At 54.6% G+C, this 18,336-nt stretch overlaps 1 long non-coding RNA gene across 4 annotated transcripts; it reads right to left on the bottom strand.

The window, feature by feature from the left end:
* Positions 1-5,756: 5,756 nt before the first annotated feature.
* Positions 5,757-14,254, bottom strand: LOC127473749 (uncharacterized). 4 transcript variants are annotated; one of them, XR_007905580.1, is made up of 3 exons: positions 13,980-14,254; positions 10,034-10,110; positions 5,757-9,839 (listed from the first exon to the last, which is right to left on the bottom strand). It is a non-coding gene; the product is annotated as an uncharacterized LOC127473749 (long non-coding RNA). The 4 variants fall into 4 exon arrangements; XR_007905579.1 differs by lacking the exon at positions 13,980-14,254 and adding an exon at positions 13,611-13,936 and having other exon boundaries at positions 10,034-10,152; XR_007905581.1 differs by lacking the exon at positions 13,980-14,254 and adding an exon at positions 13,611-13,932 and having other exon boundaries at positions 5,757-9,835.
* Positions 14,255-18,336: the final 4,082 nt, after the last annotated feature.

The raw sequence follows: 18,336 nt of genomic DNA on the forward strand, positions 1-18,336 counted from the left end.
AATTGTTTCCTGTGGCAAATAAACCCCCCAGAGCCACAAGTTTTGCCTCCTGTATTCTCTTTTCACGTCATCCAGTGGCCAGTTCTGACCAAGGCATTGCAACCCCTGTGCCGTGTGTGACTCCAGACTTCTCCTCATCACTCTGGGATTGGCTGTGTAAATCACAGGGAATTTGCCTTCTTCATTCCTCAAACGATTTTGGAGCTATAAAGCACTTCCAGCATAGCTGCCAAGCTCAACCTGTGTGATCTTGCCCCGGGCCACTGAGATCTGAGCCCTGGAGACACTCCGTGATTGATCTGAGCCCTGGACACACTCCATGACCGAATCCCTCCGGAGTAGCTGATGGCACTCACCTCACCTGAGAGCTGAGGGGAGGCAGAGGGGGAGGACAAGGGTGCAAACCCATTCCCTAATCTGCAAAGGCCACACCTGCCCGTGCACACGCTGAGCCTACAAATAAAACCGCAGCACAACCGCAGTGGTGTTGGTGCCAAGTATTTATAGTCCGACTGCACCTGAAGTCCCACCCCAGGCCCGGGAGAGGGGAGGCAGCTGCAGCCTGGCTGTCTGGGTGGAGAGAAGGGGAAAAAAAATACTGCTTTTGGCAAATAAAGCCGTGGGAGGCTGGATTCACGCTCGGGTGGGTCAGCGTGGTGCTCCCTGGCACTGTGCTTTGGAAATGCCAACCCCCTCCACAGCCTCCCCGCCGCCGGCACTGGCAGCCCCTGGAGGCACACGGCACAGGAACAGCCCACACATGGCCAGGGGTCAGCTGCCATCGCTGGCAGGATGCTCAGAGGTCCACAGACTAACAGGAAGGCTGCTGGGATAATCTTTTTGCTAACGTGGGATCATGGATAGCATCTTCTGAAGTGTCTTCAGGATTTAAGGGCCCATCTCTGCAAAGGAATGGAAACTGCAGGAATGAGGCACCTAAATAAGAGTAAGGCACCTGAAAGCCACTCTGGATCAGGCTTTTAATTTACCATTTAACCACACAACAAAAAAGCCTCTTGAAAGATAAGGGCTGTGTTGTAGAGAGGCAGGAAGCAGTGCTCTAACCTGGTCCGCCGTTTCCATCAGGGCCCGTGCCTGGGGAAGCGATTACAAATGTGGTTGGCATGTGTAACGTTTCCTTGCTCCCCTGATCTCCAGACATTCATGGAGCAGGGTTTTCTGAGCTAGAGAGGTGCTGCCTTTCTGCTTAAGAGCTCTCCATGGGTTTTTTCCTTCTGTGTTTCAGCTCTCACACCTCCCATGTGAAACGGGAGCAGCCGCTCGCCCTGTGGTGAGGAGCTCTCCTCAAGGATCCTCCATGGAAGAGACATCTCCTTGGGTTTCCTTTGAATCTGGCCCCTACTAACCCTGTTTCACCTAGATCCCAGTTGATATATGATAAAAGGAGTGAACAATCACCCTTTTTCTCCCTGATGTTCAGAGGTCTCTGGAAAGGAGCCGAATCTCCCACCACCAGCCAGGATGGTCCCACTGACATGGAACAAAAGGACTTCACACTCCTTGTCGTGGATACATTTGGATGTCATTGTTTCTTTTCCATTCCTGACCAAAACAAAGAAATGCAGGAAGAAAATCCTGTCCTGCCACATTTGCTGGCTCGTGGCAGCTCACCAGTGACCTTGGAGCTTCCCACTGTGCCGAGAGCTCCTCCAAACCTCAGTGCTGCTTCCAGAGGTGGGGAAACCAAGCCACGGGGCAATTATTTAAATTTCTTCAGGTCACACAGTAACTCCACACTAGAGGGTGAAAAAAAGGCTCCCAAAGCCTTTTGAGGTCAGTCCAGCCAACACTGCTGGAGCATTTGTGTTCCTTGCATGGACCACCACTGCTTACTCTCATTTAGTACTTTTTAGCATCCAAAATAGTGAGAGCTATTTGGTAAACTCAGGTAAACTGAGGCACCTGAGGTACTCCTGCAGCCTGAAAAAAAACCCACAGAAATGTGGTAACACAGGTGTAGGTACCTCCACACCTGGACCCCTTGCCCCCTGGCCTGGTTGGATACCCTGGGACATGGGATGGCAGTGGCTGGGCAGAGGGGGCACAGGGTGGCAGCAGCTCACAGAGGGGCTGCTCAGTACCCCAGGAGCCTGGCAGCCCAGGCAAGGATGCAGAGGCCGGGATGCAGAGGCAGGGGCACCACCAGCAGGAGCTCACCAGCCCCAGCCAGGCAGCTGATTAAAATGCAGTCCGGCCACCCCGGGCCTGTCCCCACCGTCTCCCGGCTTTAAATAATAGCTTAATTATCTCATTTACATTTGGCTCCTTTCAGGGAGGCACTGCGGTTGATTAACATTTTCCCTCCCGGTGTCTTGCTCTGCATCCCCGCTGCATCCCACCCTTCCCACGCTGCTGGTCCCAGTCCCCTGAGCACAGCTCCCCTCTCCCACCAGGCTCACCCACCACCCCCGGCCTCCAGCCCCACTCCTCCCGCAGCCTCAGGGCTCTCCAGGGCTCTGGACATGCCAAGCCTCAGCTTGCAGATGGCCACGACAGATGCAGATGCTGGAGGATGGGGATCGGTGCCCTGGCTGGGCAGCTGTGGGATGAAGGCTCTCCTCATCCTCTCTCGGTGCCCTGACATTGCTTTGCTGCCGGCGCTGCCCCTGATCTCTCCCCACGTTCCCATTTCCGCTCCTCACTGGGCAGCTTTTAACTTTCTTTTTTATCTTCTCTTTTTAAATCTCCTTTGAACACTCCAGCCAAACACTGAATTCCTTTGAAGAAGAAGAAAATGTCTCTGTGGGTTGCCCTTTCTCACCGGCTGGAGCTGTGAGAGATCCCAGTGCCCAGCCTGGAGAGCAGAGACTCTGCCCAGTGGCTCCCCCAGCCCCAGGCACATCCCCAGGGGTGTTTCTGGAGGAGATCTGCCCAGTGGCTCCCCCATCCCCATCCCCAGGGGTGTTTCTGGAGGAGACCAGGACTAGAGGCATCACCAGCCCTCATCTCTCAGATCCTCTGAGCCCTGTCAGGTTTCCCAGAAAAGCCACTTTGTGCTTCCACATCACATGGGGTCTTTGAGACAATTTGTTGGCCCCTGCCTTGCTGAAGGGGAGATTTTGCAACGAATTTGTGTGTAATTATCTCCCCAGCCCCATGGCTGTGAGGCAGAGGCCAGGAGGATGCATGTGAGCTCCCTGCTGTCCTCACCAGTCACACCATACCCCGAGCAGGGGCAGGACCTCACAGACACGGGCAGGGAGGTGACACCGCCAGAGCCCCATCCCACTGGTGCTGGGGGAGGTGGATGTCCTCAAGGCTCTTCATTAGACCTGCTTATTGCTGTGTGAGCCTGTGCCCCGGCAGCCCCTTTCCTCCCTCCTCTCATCCCCCTTCCCTGGCTCCGTGCATCCCTCCCCAGGCTTGGCACAGCCCGCCGAGCCGCAGCACAGCACTGCAGACCCCGCTGCTGAATTCCAACCCTCCTGCGTGACTGCCAGGCATTTCCAGATAGTCCTATTGATCCTGTGGAGCCTCCAAAACCCCCATCCCTGCTGCTAATTTAGCTGGGACAGCCGCGCCGTCCCTTCTGCCTTTGATCCGCTCCCTCCTGCTCCCTTCAAACAGCCCCCCACTGCCAGGAGAGTCTGTGCTCGGTGCAGAGGTGCTCTTTTTGGAACATATATTTTTAATGGGTATTTCAGACGTGGTGCAGGCACGAGGGAGCAATTCTCCCGTGCCCTGGTATTTACATATTTTCCAGCACAGGCAGGGGAAGGTTTCACGGAGGGAGCCCGGCAAACAGGAAGGAAAGAGCTTTGTGCTTTGTATCGCCAGGGCCCAATTACAGCCTGAAAGGCGAGGAGCCCATCCGGGTATTGCCCTCTCCAGCCAGTCCAAGCTGCAGTTACAGTCCTCGCCAGGCTCAGCAGGGTCTGGGAAAAAAATAGATCTCGAGAGCTTCAGAAATGATCACTAGCTCGCTCTCAGGGGCGTGGGGATTTTGGGGCACCATCTGCTCGCTCTTCTCTGCCAACACAGATCCTAAAAACTACTGGGTTTCACCTGGCTCCTGGAAGAGAAGGAAGGCAAGGGAGAGCGAGCCCCAAGGCTCCCTGCTGTGGTGGAAGTGAGGGATGGGAGTCCAGGGAGGTGGTGCTGCCAGAGGGGCTTAGGGTGGGACATGGGAGGAGATCCCACAGAGCAAAGGGATGGGAGGTGCAGAGGGAAGCTGGGATGAGGTTCCCTGATCCCACTTCAACTGACCTTCCCGCAGACGGACATGACTGCCAGGCTGGAGCACGCCCAGGCACTGCTCTGCTGGTGGCACAGCCCTGGGAGCTGCAGGAGCCCTGTGACAGCACCTGCATGACCAGGAGGGACAGCAGCCAGCCCTGTGGTACCCCTGGGGTACAATTCAGGTCACTTCTGAGGCCAGTACAAGCCATTCAGGCCACCAAACAACACCCCCAAGCTGCTCATGGGCTGGGCTGCACTCGAGGGTTACCACCATGGGGACAAAGGGTGTGTGGCAGCAGAGAGTGGTGGCATTGCTGCCTGAGGACCTGTGCTGGGAACCAGGAGGGGCAGAGCACTGCCTCTCCAGGGAACCAGTCTCCATGGGAGATTCCCTTTATGCTACAGGCCACGTGCCATTGACCACAGCAAGATCTGATGGCAACAGCATTTTCCGGAGTTGCAGGGCAGTTTCTGGGCAATGACTGGGAAAACGAAGCTGCAGAGAGAGTAGGAAGAGACAAAAAGAGCTATATGAAAAAGGAGATGGAGATATTTGAGAATCACGGTGTGATTCTTGGGGCTGTGCTGTGCAGGGCCAGGAGCTGAACTCTACAGTCCTTATGGGTCCCCTCCAGCTCAGAATATTCCATGATTCCATGATATTGTGTATTGTGCTAAGCCAAGCAAGCTCTGTTTTTGAGCCAAATCAATAAATACTGAAGTGGTGCAAGTGACTGAGCCAGGTTTGACCTTCAGGCACTTCTAGGACTAAGTAACGTTTCAAGGGGAGGGTCTGTCCCACTAAACTTAACACCTGAAGAACCACCGCGCTGCTGTCAAAGCACATGAATTCCATTTTCTTTGAAGCTCTTCCAGCCTCAAAGTCCTGCCTGGCAGTCCTACACGTTTCCAGGTCTAAATTTGTTGGCCTGTCTCTAGACATATGCTGTACGATATGATATGGAGCATTTGGGCACGGATTGCCGTGCAGCAGCGCCGTCTGCTTCCGAGCGCTCACGCTGTGGTACTCTCAGCTCTGGAAAACCTACAGATTAATATTGCCATGTACAGGAGGCTGCCTCTGTACCTCAGAATGGGCAAGGCAAGGGTAGACCCGAATCCAGAGTTGCTGGAACAGAGCAGGGAGGGGCAGAGTGCAGGACAGGGCGTGTAGTTCTGCCGCCAGAGCCAAGGCAGGTCACCCACCTCTCCCATGCTTTTTCTCATAATGTTGACCATAAACATCCCAACATCAGTGAGGAGGACAGGCACTGCTCCTGCAGTCAGGGCGTGGGATGTGGCAAGCTCTGCAGGGTGTGTTAAACCCAGCCCTGTGCCTCACTTTCTAGGGTTGTCCACACCATGAGCCACCCAGGACAGTGGGCTAGGTTTCCTACTTCCCTCTCCAGCCTTGTTCAGGATCTTTGGACACAAGAATAATTCAGAGTTACAGTGGAGCAGATCAGAAGCTGATTCTGCTTCCCATCAGTAGGTCCCAGTGTGTGCTGGTTTAAAGGTAAACCAGCAGGGGAAATGAACTCAACTCAAAAGAGAGATTATAAGTCAGAATAACAATTTAATAAAATAATACAATTATACAGACAAACAATTGGTTTTAACCTACAAAACTCAAATGTATAACCCAGCACCCTGGGGCATGAACAGAGTGGTGTTCTTTGGGCCCCCTGAGTCCAAAGTAAAGGGAGAGGGGAAAACCTGTTGGTGAGAGTGCTGGTGCAGTCTGGTCAAGGGTGGTGATTGCAGTCCAGTCAAGAGTGGTGGTCTCAGTCTGGTTGAGAGCAGTGATCTGCAGTCTTCCTCTGGATCCCATAGGTGGTTAAAAATGTTCCAAGACTCCAAGATTATATATCCTCCAGTTCAGGCAGGAATGCCCAGTACTTCCCTCAGGGCAGGGAGCTCCACAAAGGGTATGAGGACAAGAGCATCCTCCTATCTCACAGGCCTCTTAACACCCAGTTTATAGCCTGAGGAGTCAGGCTCTATGTGCAGATAGTGTAAATGGTTCATTGATAACAGTTTCTGGGAAATGGCATGGAAGGCTATAGAATACACAGTTTTGGGTTACACCCATACAATGATGAACTGGTCCCAGATGTTCTAACTAGGACACAGTGTTAACAATCAAGTTTTTATCATGGCAAAGACTCTCCATGGAAAAGCAACCTGCAGACCAGGTTGCACACCCAGACAGGGAGGGGTGATGACTGCAGCTCCCAGCACAGCCTGGATGTGAGGGCCTGCTCTGACAACATCCTGCCTTTCCCTTGGCACAGGAATCGTGTCTCTGCAGAACTCCCTCCTTGAGGACAGGTTGCAGCAGTGGTCAGGGCCAGATTTCCCTCTTTGGAGTGCACACTGAGGGCCTGACCAGGGTGACCACCCCCAGGCACACCCCAAAAGGCTTGAAGGAGCAGACAGAATTTGGGCAGGTGGAATCCTGTCAAAGTAACCTACCATTTGGCTTGGAAAGGACGTCTGAGGTTCCCACTAGACAGCCAGGCACCAAGCATGGCTCTGGGTCATGAGCAGGGCTACAGACAAAGCCCTGCAGCTCCCACCAGCCAGCAGACCACCCCATCCCTCATGCCATGCCCAGCCCTGGGAGCTCCCTGGGCTCAGGGGGCAGCAGCATCTGGCTGAGTGAGGAAGGAGGTCAATGCAGGAGCTGCTGGCACAGAGATGCCCTCCAGTGTGGAGTCCAGTCTCTGGAGCAAGGAGGTGACAAGGACTGGTTTGGAGGCCAGTTTGGAGATGCTCCTTCCTGTGCCTGGTTCCCTCTTTGGAGAGCTCTCATGGGGAAAAGAGGAAGGGCACACACAGTGCCATGGTCCTGTCTGGGGGTGTTCCCAGCAGCTGCCAGAGAGGCAGAGGTGGCCAAGCCTGACCACCCCTGCATTTCAGGATGAGTGTGGCACCCAGCAAGGTGTCAGTCCCCAGTGACTCCATCCCAGCAACCAGCAACTAGTCTGAGCCAGCTTTGCCTCCCTGGCTGAGCGTAGTGTCCAGTCCAAGGTCTCCACCAGTTTATTATCTGCCCTCTGAGCAATGTATAGGGGGTCTGAGGTTACCTGGCTCCTTGCTGTGCTCTGCTCCTCCTGGTTTGGCCCTGATGGAGCCACAAATGGTGGTGATGGTCTGTGCATCCCTTCTGATGAGTTCTTGCAGCCCAGGGAACTCTACAGTCCTCAGACTGGAAGAAACCAGGGGGTGAGACTAGAGCCAGTCCTGTGACCTCCCAGGAGTGCCAGCACTGAGAGCCCTCACCCTTGTTTTGGGGCTAAAGGGGGTCCCCAGCCATACAGTGTGAAGTATCAGGAGTCTCCATATCAGGACTTGGCTCCAAGACCCATCTACCAGGAATTTTCAGCTGAGTGATTCCTGGATCAGGTCTCTGTCCCACTGAAACCCAAGCCCCAACACCACATCTGCTGGCTCACCCCACCAGCCTGCACTCGGGGCCACGAGAAGATGAATTCCCCCCTTGAGCCCACCATGCTGCCAAGCCCCCACCTCCCCTGCACACCACTGCCCCTAAAAAAGCCAAAGCCATGTGCCTTGCTCCCAGCTGCTGGAGAAGAGCCAGGAAGCACTTCCAGACTGCGTCACCGCATTCACGGCCTCTCTCGGGCTATATATAGTTGCGTGACTGCAGGTTTTTCTGGACGTCGAGTTGCTAAAGAACCAGCACTCCCCACTCAAAGCAGAGCACATCCCGGAGGGGAGCTGAGCTGGAAGGGGGAAGCTGAGCTGGAATCAGGGTGCTGAGCGAGCTGAAGGAACCCTGAGCACCCCCCAGGTGAGGTTTGCCCTGCTGACAGGTACCTGCCCTGTGAGCAACCAGGAATTTTAGCCCTCTCCATCTCCTCAGCAGTGAAGTGCGTGTGTGCAGCCTGGGAGCTTGTGCAGAGCCAATTTTGTTTTGCCATAGCCAGCAGATCTGGAGAGGATGTGAAACTCAGTGCCAAAAGCTGCCTTGCAAGGAGGTCACAGCAAACACGGAGGGAGGAACCGCGGCTGTGCTGAGCATCACATCACACCCCCAGCCTTCCCAGCCACTGTGGTCCCCAGGTTTTTTAGGAGAGTCTGAGCTCAGAGGCACTGACTCAAGCACTGCAGCCTCCCTGTGGTCCCCCAAGGCCCCAGTGCTCCAGACTGGCCTGCAGCACAGCAGGGATGGCACTGAGAGCATCTCTCTGCATCCCACTGGGTCCCTCCGGCTCAGGCACAGTCGGGCAGCTGCCAGACCTTGTAGTTCTCCTTCTGCTTCATTCTGACACCTGGGAGCATCCTGAGATGGGACACATGCCCAGGAGATGCCATGGATAGGGTGTGGGCTCTATCATACCCCATGTCTTAGTGCAGAAGAGGAGGAGCTCAGAGCAGCCTGGTCCAGTGGAAGGTGTTCCTCCCACGGTGGGGGTTTGGAATGAGATGATCTTTAAGGTCCCTTCCAACCCAGGCCATTCTGTGACTCTGTGATTCTATGATTCTGTGATATTTGTGCAAAGGTGGAAGAGTCCCTATGACTCTTCTCCTTCCCAGAGGAGTTAGGAGTCCTTTCTCTCCATGTCTTGCTGTTTCTATAAGGGCTGTGATTTAATTTGACCCCTGCTATCCCGGACCAGATTTCAGTGATCCAGCAAGGAATTCCAAAGAACACACAATCCTTTTAGGACCCCTTGCTTTTCAGGCCAGTGTCCTGGTATACCAGTTCCTGCAGCAGCTGTTGGTCCAGCTTCTCTCTCCCTGACCTCCTCCTTGTGCTGCTGCATGTTCACTGCACCCGTGACTGCACTGGCATTGCTGTGAAAAAGCCTGACTAAAAGGTAACTCCAAAAATCACAACAGAGGAAGGGAGGGTGGGGAGGCCCTGGCACAGGCTGGCACAGAGAAGCTGGGGTTGCCCCATCCCTGGAAGTGTCCAAGGCCAGGTTGGATGGAGCTTGGAGCAACCTGGGCTAATGGAAGATGTCCCTGCACATGGGTGGGTAGTGGAACAAGATGGTCTATAGGTCCCTTCCAACCTAAATTATTCTAGGATTCTATTATATGATTCTGTGAAGCCAGTTCTGGTGATCCATGGCCTTAGCCTGGCCCAGCCACCTACTTCCAACCTTCAGGAACCCGAACAGCTGCTTGTTGGAGTTCATCTTGTGAGAAGGTGGAGCAGTCCTGCAGTGTTGCCATTCCTCTGAGCCCACCCATGTTGACCTCATCATAGTGTGGCAGAACACTTCAGGTCAGAGGGGACCCAGCAGGCCTCTTGTTCAACCTTCTGCTCCAAGCAAGGTCCACTGTAAGATCTCATTGTCCAGTAGGGGCTTGAAAACCTCAGAGGATGGAGATGGCACAGCTTCTCTGGGCAAGCTGCTCGTGCTTGGCTGCCTTCATGGAAAAGAGTGTGTCTTTATCATCAGTCTGAACTTCTCTTTACTTACCTAATACCTGTTGTATCTCTTCCTCTCACCATACACTGCTCTGAAGAGTCTGGCTGTCTTCTCAATAACCTCCTCATAGGTACTGCATGGCTGCTGTTGGATCCCCCTGCATCCTCCCCTCCTCAAGGATAAATCTCTCACTGCTGCTATTCTTGCCACCCTGAAAAGGTGAAGAACTACCTTCAGAAAGAAGAGAAAAGAAAAAAAGAAAGGAGAAAAAAAGGATTAAAAGGAAAAAAAAAAAGATAACTATTTCAAACTCTTGTGACCCTCTTCATTCCAATCCCACTAAAAGCCAAGGCAGCTGAAAGGATCCCATCCCATCATACTCTGGACTGCTCTAAGAATCAGGAATGATAAATCAGCTGACTTACCTCAGTCTGAGGTGTTCCCATCCCTCTGCTGACACTGGATAACACAGGACTGTGAATATTCCCATCCTGGAACACCTCTGAAGGAAAAAAAGCCACTGTCTGCCAGAGTTCAACTTTCTCTAGCGAAGCAGAGATATTTAGTAGGTAAAACAAGGGGAAAGGAGTCTTGAGAGGTCTCAGGTAAATCCCTTAATCCCAGCATGCCTTCATTTTCCATTCTGCTCCTGAGGAACCAGTGGCTGAATGCACAAAACACCTGCACAGAAAGGCAAGTGCTGCCTGATCAACCTCTTCCCCTGGGTGAATCATCTGTTCTGTGCTGATTTCACAGTCCCTCACAGCATGAGACAAACCCAAAAACCAGTGCTCACATAGTCAAGGTGAGCTCTCCAAAAGGTGAGTTATGGTTTTTTTCCTGGTTGAAGACAGGATTAAGAGGGGCTGGAGATACAGGATTTAGCTCCATCCATCAGAAGCAGATCTGGGTATCACCATAATCAACAACCATCAACCATCTTCCCTCTGCCTACAACAGTGTCCCTACAGTGTTTCAACCAGCACTGGCTGAGGCCAGCCCTGGTCACAGAGGCAGCAGTTCTAGACGTGGCAGCTGTGGGCAGGCAGGCTGGAGACCACGAGTGACTGGGGACATAGAAGGTGTGATGGAAATGTGGTTGAGGGAAGTGTGGAGAGCAGGCAGTGTGAGGAGGGACAGGGGATAACCAGATCTGACCAAGCAAGAGCTGACCATGAGCTTTGGATCTGCTGGAGAGAACCAGCTTCCACGACTGAAGGCCATTTTTGAGCCAGCATAAAGGTGAGAGCAATCCAGGAAGCCTTTGGAAGCCACCAGCAAGACTTAGAGAGGGTCAGGAGGTTGTAGGTCTCATCTCAAGCTACTCATTAGCCACAAGGACTCTGGCCTTTCAACCAGACTAATTACTGATTGCTCAAAGGATGACACTTCCCACAGCTGTCAAACTTGCTGACGCTGGGCCCTGGGTGTCTTCTATTCTGGGAAGGGGGAGTGGAGTCTCCTAGTGTGAACTTGTGGAGCTGGGCAAAGCCACACTGGAGCAGAGATAAAGTCAAGGACAGCTGCAGCTGCTTGGCAATCGTTCAAAATGAGCCACGAGTCAGTGACTTGGCTATTCTGGGACGAGCTGAGGAGCCAGAGCTGGGGAGGGTGGACTCACAGCCTGCTCACACGTACATGGACTGCAGCAAGCCTGGACCTGAGCAACGCCCAGCACACAGGCACGTTTGTCAGGGACCTGGTCAGGGACTGCAAAGCCCTGTCCTGGTCACCAGGGAGGAGCCATGGCTGCGGATCTGCCTTGGGATTGATCTACCAGACCTCACAGGGATACAGCAGGGCAGAGCCACACAGGGTCCCCGAAAGGCACAGAGAGAAACAGCTGCTCCGAGGACTTTTCAACCCTCCAAGTTGCTTGAAATTGGGTCAAAGCCTTCGCCTGAGGCTGGTGTATCCAAGCCCAACTGCTGCTGAAGATTGTAGTGAGCCTAGCAGAGGTTTCCCAAGTCAGAATTTGTTGGGGTTGGGGTGGATGAAGCCTGTGATATTCCCTGAATTCGAAACCAGTGACCAGAGAAATACTCTCAAATCTTGGCCTGAAGCTGGAGCCTGAGTTGTTTATGTGCTGCATTTCCCAGCTTTTGGGTGGGAGCACTGGGGTGGGATGCTCTGATGTGCCCCAGCAAAGGTCTGTTCCCTGCCTCCAGTATTCCCAGCATGGCTGGGACTGACCTGACCCCACCACACACCCCAGTACAGGTCACCTCCAGAGCTGCAAGACTCAGAGAGACAATTAAGCTCGTTGGGAGCTCACCCAAAGGACACCAGGCCTTTTGAGGTCACTCACTGCATATGCTGGAAAGCAGATATGATCTCATTAGGCAAATATTTATGATCAATATTGTCCACTCCCTGGCAATGAACAGCATCACTTGGAGCAAGAAGCTCTCCAGGGATGGATGTGGGTTGACACAAGAGCCTGGGTTGACTCTGAACCTCTGCTCACCTGGCTTGAAAACACCTACAATTATCCTAAATACTTTTTTCACGATTCACCAGGAGATTAATTAACTGCTTGGAAACCCCAGACATTAATTATTGATTATGCAAAAGATTTTGTTCATCACAGTTGCTGAGCTTGTCAGAGTGCTGTGGGACAGAATGGCCGAGGACATCAGGATGGAAGGGGAGTCTGGATAAGCCCTGGAGAGTGGATTTGCCACTCGTTTCCCACAGCGGGGCCTCTCTGCAAGGTAGAACAGCTCAAAAACAGGGGCTGAGCGTGGCAGCCCAACTCAAACACAGCCTGCCCCGAGGGGCAGGGAACTGAGGCAGAGGACGGCGTGACCCGTCCAGGGAGCAGATCCAGGACTCCCTGCACCCTGGGGCTGATGGATGGGGCTGGCTCCGGGGCGTGCGGAGGGGAGATAACCCAGCATCGCCTCCCCCTCGCCGGCTCCACAGCGGCACCCAAGGCGCTCCGGGAGGAGAGGGGTCCCAGCGGCCCCTCCTCGCCCCGGCTCCCCGGGCAGGGCGAGCCGGCAGCCGCGGGTGGCAGTGATAAACCTCCTGCAACGCCCGGCAATTAATCTTGTGCAGCGGTGAGTCAGAGTCACCCGGAGCTTCCTCCCCTCACCCAGAACCAGCCACGGCCGTCTCCAGAAGCTCTCGGCTCCGGGGAACCTGCAGATGCCACTGGGCTCAGGGAGAGGGATTTTTTTTTTTGTGCTGTGCCATCACTGAGAGGTACCAGATCCCCCTCTGGATCTCTCAGCTGCGCCCGAGGGAGATGAGACCCACTGATATCCACATGCGCTGGTGTATCTCCGCAGAGGAGTGGGGTGCTTTAGCCTCAGCCATCGGGAAAGCGAGAGGGAAATGCCATCCTCATGATAAAGCTTCAAATAAAGAGGTGTCAAAAGCCAGAGGGGGTGGAGGCGGCAGGAAGGACCTAAATAAAGCCCCCGAGAAGGAGTCGGCATGTTTAATTCCCACCAGGAAAATGCCCCCGCACATTTCCCTCCGCCCCGTTCTCCCCCCCTCCCAGATCCGCGGTGCTCCCCAAAGTTTGCCAAGCTTTCCCGGGGAAAAAGCCTCTTCCCGCCTTGCCCTAGGCATGAATGCAGTTTGCAGTTTTAACAGCAGATGTCTCTCCTATTATGATTTATAAAAATGCTTAAAATAAATAATGCAAACATATTTACAGGAATGAATTCCCGCTCCCGAGCGCGTTTGTCACTCGGAGGCTCCCGAGCAGGAGCCACTCGCCGCCTGAGTGCCTCCCGCACAGCCTCCCCGCCGCCCCCTCCCGCCGGCGCTGCGGCTGCCAGGAGCCCAGGGCAGGGTGGCCAAATCCCAAATCCACCCCCCCCCCCCCCCCGACTCACACACACCCCCTCCCCCGAACGCCGGGTCCGGGCCCACACCAGCGCTTCCCTACCAAACACGTTGTATAATCAACGCGTTAAATATTTAAAATGGTCGTGCAGGAGAGCTGGCCCGGCGGTGCCTGATTTCACACATCCTGACAATTTCACGGACCTCTGGGCTTACGTTTCTTGGCAAATAATGAAAGGCGGTGGGAGCCCCCTTCCTCGGAGGGCGCGCTGGGGAGGTTTTGCCCTGGCCGCAACTCCTTCAAACGCGATGCGACTTGTGCAGCGCCTCTCCCACCTCCGCGCCCAGCCATGTCCAATGCTTTTAAGCGTGACCTTCGCGCGGGGCGGATGCAGCCGTCACGCCGCCGAGGTGACTCAAAGGCAGAGCGGGGGGCCGGGGAAGGGGGGGTGGGCACGGCCGGGGGGTGTGGGGGGGGACAGCTGCCGCTTCCAGCGGAGCAACTTTTCCATGGCCGTTTTCCCGCAGCCCCGCTCTTTTCCCGGCGTGGCGCACACAAAGAGCCGGGCGTACCTGCGGTGATGCGAGTGGCCCAATTACCGCTCCCGCACCCAGCCTGGCCGTTTCCATAGCTTCGCAGCACAGCGCCTTCCCTCTCCCGAGGCCACCGGAGCAGGACCCGGCGTCTTATCAGCGATCATCCTGCCACGCAGCGCTCCTCCGGGCCCTACCTGCCGACGGCCAGTCTCGCTGGCAACGCAGGATAATATCTTTTTCCCACCAGAGCCGTGCAACGATTTCTTGCCGCTGTAATTTTGTCTGGCTTCCAAAGCCGCTTGCATAACCGGGGCCGAGGGAGCAGAGCACAAAGCAGGGCAGCTGTGGGAGCTCCCCGGAGCAGGGGATGGGGTGAGAGGTTGTCCCAGCCACGAGGGGCTCTGGTGCTCCCGTCCTGCCTAAGGAAGGGCAAGAGGAGACATATAAAAGGGCTATTGGGTCTCCCTGGCCAAACCTCACCTGCTACCTGTGAAGCTGAGCAGGGAGTATGAGGAGATGGAGGGCAGGATTTCCCCCCCCCCCAAGGGCCAGATCCTGCCTGGGTGAGAGCTCCATGGGAGCCCAGAACCACACCCTCTCAAAATTGGCACAGATTTTGGGCTAAAAAGCCTGCTTCAGAAGGAGAAGGGGTGTTTGTGGCCTCCTGAAGGGGTGACATGCTCAGTGTTCTGTTTTCTCTGAGGTTGCCTTGGCAAGGAGCAGGAGCACTGGGCATGCAAAGGCATGGGGTGTCTCTGCTGGGGCCTGTGTCACGGTGGAGAGGCCCATTCCAGCTGGGACAAGCAGGAAAATCAAGAACTGAATACCCTGACATTTTCCCAGTGAGGGTCCTGCATCCTTCCCCACCTCGACCAGAGCCACGGCCAGTGCTGCACATCCCACCCACCCTGCCTCCACTTCTCAGCTCCAGAGCTGGATCCACGGGCAAAGCCAGCAGGGACAATTACCTGGCACAAGCAGGTTGAGCCCATATCCTGGCCAGAGGACCATGGCTGCACTGCCAGCCATCCCCCCAGCACAGCCCAGCAGGGTGGTAGCAGCACACACAGTAAAGGTTGCTCAGCGCTCAGCAGCCTCTGGGGGATGGTGTAGGAAGGGCAGACCCCGTCATGGATCCATCCACAACTTCCCAGCCAGGCTGGAATTGTTCACACTAATAGTTTATCCACCAAAATCTCTATTTTCAGAGAGACTCTAATTATTTCTCTCTGGTGACCAGCAGTGGGACCCAAGGGAACAGCATGAAGCTGTGTCGAGGGAGGTTTAGTTTAGATGTGAGGAAAAGGTTCTTCCCTCAGAGGGTAGTCAGGCACTGAACAGTCTCCCCAGGGAAGTGGTTGTGGTCCCAAGCCTGGCAGATCTCAAAATGTGATTAGACAACACTCTCAGGCACAGGGTGGGATTGTTGGGGTGTCCTGTGCAGGACCAGGAGTTGGACTCGATGATCCTTGTGGGTCCCTTCCAGCTCAGGATACTCTGTGATTCCATGATTCTCTGATTTGCAAATTTGGGCTCCATCTGAAAGGACAAGGAACATCTGCTATCTTGGGATAATCAAAGTGTTTATTTTTTACTTCTGTGGTATTAGAGGAACTTTGCAACTTTTCACTTGCCATCTAGAAAAGTCATTTATATCAGCAGTGGGTAAAACCAAGGGCCTCCTGCTGTTGAAGCAACACTTTTTAATTTTTTTGTTTCAGAAAGAATATCTAGAACAGTTCATTTTGGGTCGACCCAAAGTGATTTCTTTCCCCTGGGTTTTTGATTTAACAGCCCAAACAATACAACCCCACTCATTCCCCCAGTCCAAGGGTACTTTTTGCCACAGATCAGCTGCCTGCTTGAAATTTTCCATGCTTTGTGGCTGAGTCAGACTACATTTTTCTCTCCTTAACTTAAGCAAAAACTCATTTCTGAGAAGACAGTTTTGCCCACCAAGCAGGACCACGAAGCTTTCCCATTGCCTTGCCTGGAATCAAGAATGAGGTGGCTGTGCTGGGCCCTGCTCCGTTTCCCAAGGAGCTGCACACACACTCGGGGGAATTACCAGCCTCTGGAAATGGTGGTTTGCAGAGTAGTTTGCACACTGGCAGTGCCACAGAATACGCTCAACTTCTGGAAAACAGGGATCTCCCAAGGAGCAGAGGGCAACCCAGCAGGTGATGCCCAGGGAAGGGACTCAGGCAGGGTCCGTAGGGGTGAGATGCTCCCAGTCCTGGTGCTGTGGCTCAAGGGCTTTGCAAGATGGAGGTGGGATGTTTGTATTTTCTGTTCTTTCTTACTTTTTTTGCCCTAATCTCCCTCTGCCAGGTTTGAAAGCTGCACCTGCAGGACAGTTCAAACTCTGGTGTGAACTCACCTGCTTCACACCTCGCCACCGGAGCATCGTCCTGGATCCCGCCAGGGGCAGATGCAGGTGATGATGGCCCATCATACATGGAGGTTGCAGGCAGAACAGCTTCCTCCAGGACCTTCCACCATCAGAAGGGATTCACTTCCCACCAGAGCTCCAGAGGCAGGTGGAGAGGGAGGCAGGGGCTACCTGGTGAAGCAAGCAATGGCTCACCAAGACCAAACACATCCATAGCACCCTGAAGGAGGAAGAGGACAAGGTTGACAAACTCAAGAGTGCTCATGTCCCAGTACAGCCATGTTTTCTAAGCTATATTCCCAAACTGTCCCATGTGCCCATCCCAGGAGCACCTGGGTGCAGGCAGGGCTTGCTGGCTCTGCCAGATGTGCTAGCCCTGTGCCTGCCCTCCAGGAGGGCTGCAGAGGGCAAGCCCCAGGGCAGGTCTGCAGCCTCCTGGGCTGACACCCTTCTGTGCTGGGCAGCAAAGGCACATCCACCCTGCCTGCACCCACAGCAGCTGCCTCACCGAGATGGGACAGGCTGTGACCTGATTGTGGGAGGAACAAAAAGGCTCCCGGGCAGCAAATGCACCAACCCAGGTTGTGCTGGGTGTCAGCTCAGCTCTGCTCAGCCCAGACATGACTCAGGACACCCAGCACACTCCTTGGGGACAGCTGGAGCAGCAGAGACATGGCAACTTAGGTCCATTTCCCTCTTTTCCCTGCCCTCTTGGAGCTCTGCCACGGCCAAGAAGGGAAGAGATGCCCCAAAAATGTGACTAGAATACAAATGTGATGTTCAGACTGTGGCAGTGGCTGTAACCCAGTTTGAACTCTCCAGCCACAGAGGTCCATCCTGCGCTGCAGGCAGCAGGGATGAGACCAGCCTGGCTGACAAACCCTCCCTGCAGCCCCAGCTCTCCACCACCAGCCCACTGGGAAGCTTCTGCCAGTTGCTGCCTGTACCCTTTTGCTTGCCCACAGAGCTTTCCTGCCTGTGCCACAGCCCGCAGCCCTTGGCATCCCCATGGCACAGCAGAGGTTGCTGGCAGTGCCTGTCTGAGCAGATGCTGAAGGAGAGGGAGTAGCCCACATGTGGTCATGCCTGGGAGAGATCCAGGCCACTGGGTTTGGTCACGTTGGAGAGCAGAGTCAGGGATGTGGATGTGAGAAATCCAACGGCTCTGAGGACAGGGTGGCTGCATCTCCAGGCAGTGAGAGGGTGCCAGGGCTGGACACCCCTGCCCCTGAGGGGGCTGTGTCTCGGGAGGTCCCCACCTGCCTCCAGCACTTTGGCTCAGAAAAGGGCCAGAAACCCCAGGAAAGGCTTCTGTGTATCCCGTGGAGCAGGACCACCTGGCCCTCTTCACCCTTGGCCCTCTTTCCATAGAAATTACCACCCTGCACTCACTCAGCTCCAGCACCACAGAGCTCAGCTGGAGAGTTTCCCCTGGTTTTCCAAACTCAACACACCTGAGCAGCAATTTGGGATGAGGCAGAAGAGCTGCACTGGACTGTTGGCATCCACAAGGCAGGACTGAGGTCCCTGGGATGCAGCATCCATGTGCAATCACCCACATGTGAGCCAGACCTTTCTCACAGGAGTTGTACCTCTTCCAGTCATGGTTTTGGGGGCATCTTGTCCTGCTTCAGACGTGGGACTTGTCCATGGCTAGAAGGATGCTCCATGGTGCTGTGGGCAGCAGAGGCTTTGCCCAGGTCTATAACGTGCCTATTCCTGGGCTGGGAGAGGGGCCGGAGCAGGGCTTTGCTCTCCACCCTGGGCAACCCATTGAGAGGGAAAAGGGAAGAGGAGAAAACTGGTTGTAAAGAGAGGCTGCTGCAGATCTGCTCAACCAGGGCTGTGGCAGCACTGGGGTGTGTGTTAAGAGCTGGCTTCCCCAAGTTTAGGAGGCTGAGAGATGCGTGGAATAAATTACTTGTGACACTGACTCCTACACTTCCAGACTCACGCAGGATTTAGCCACCAGACTCCCAGTTAAGTCAGCACCAGTTATTA

The sequence above is a fragment of the Manacus candei genome, unplaced genomic scaffold, assembly GCF_025592945.1.
Source record: "Manacus candei isolate 608988 ecotype Guabito, Panama unplaced genomic scaffold, ASM2559294v1 h1tg000037l, whole genome shotgun sequence".
Lineage (NCBI taxonomy): Eukaryota > Metazoa > Chordata > Aves > Passeriformes > Pipridae > Manacus > Manacus candei.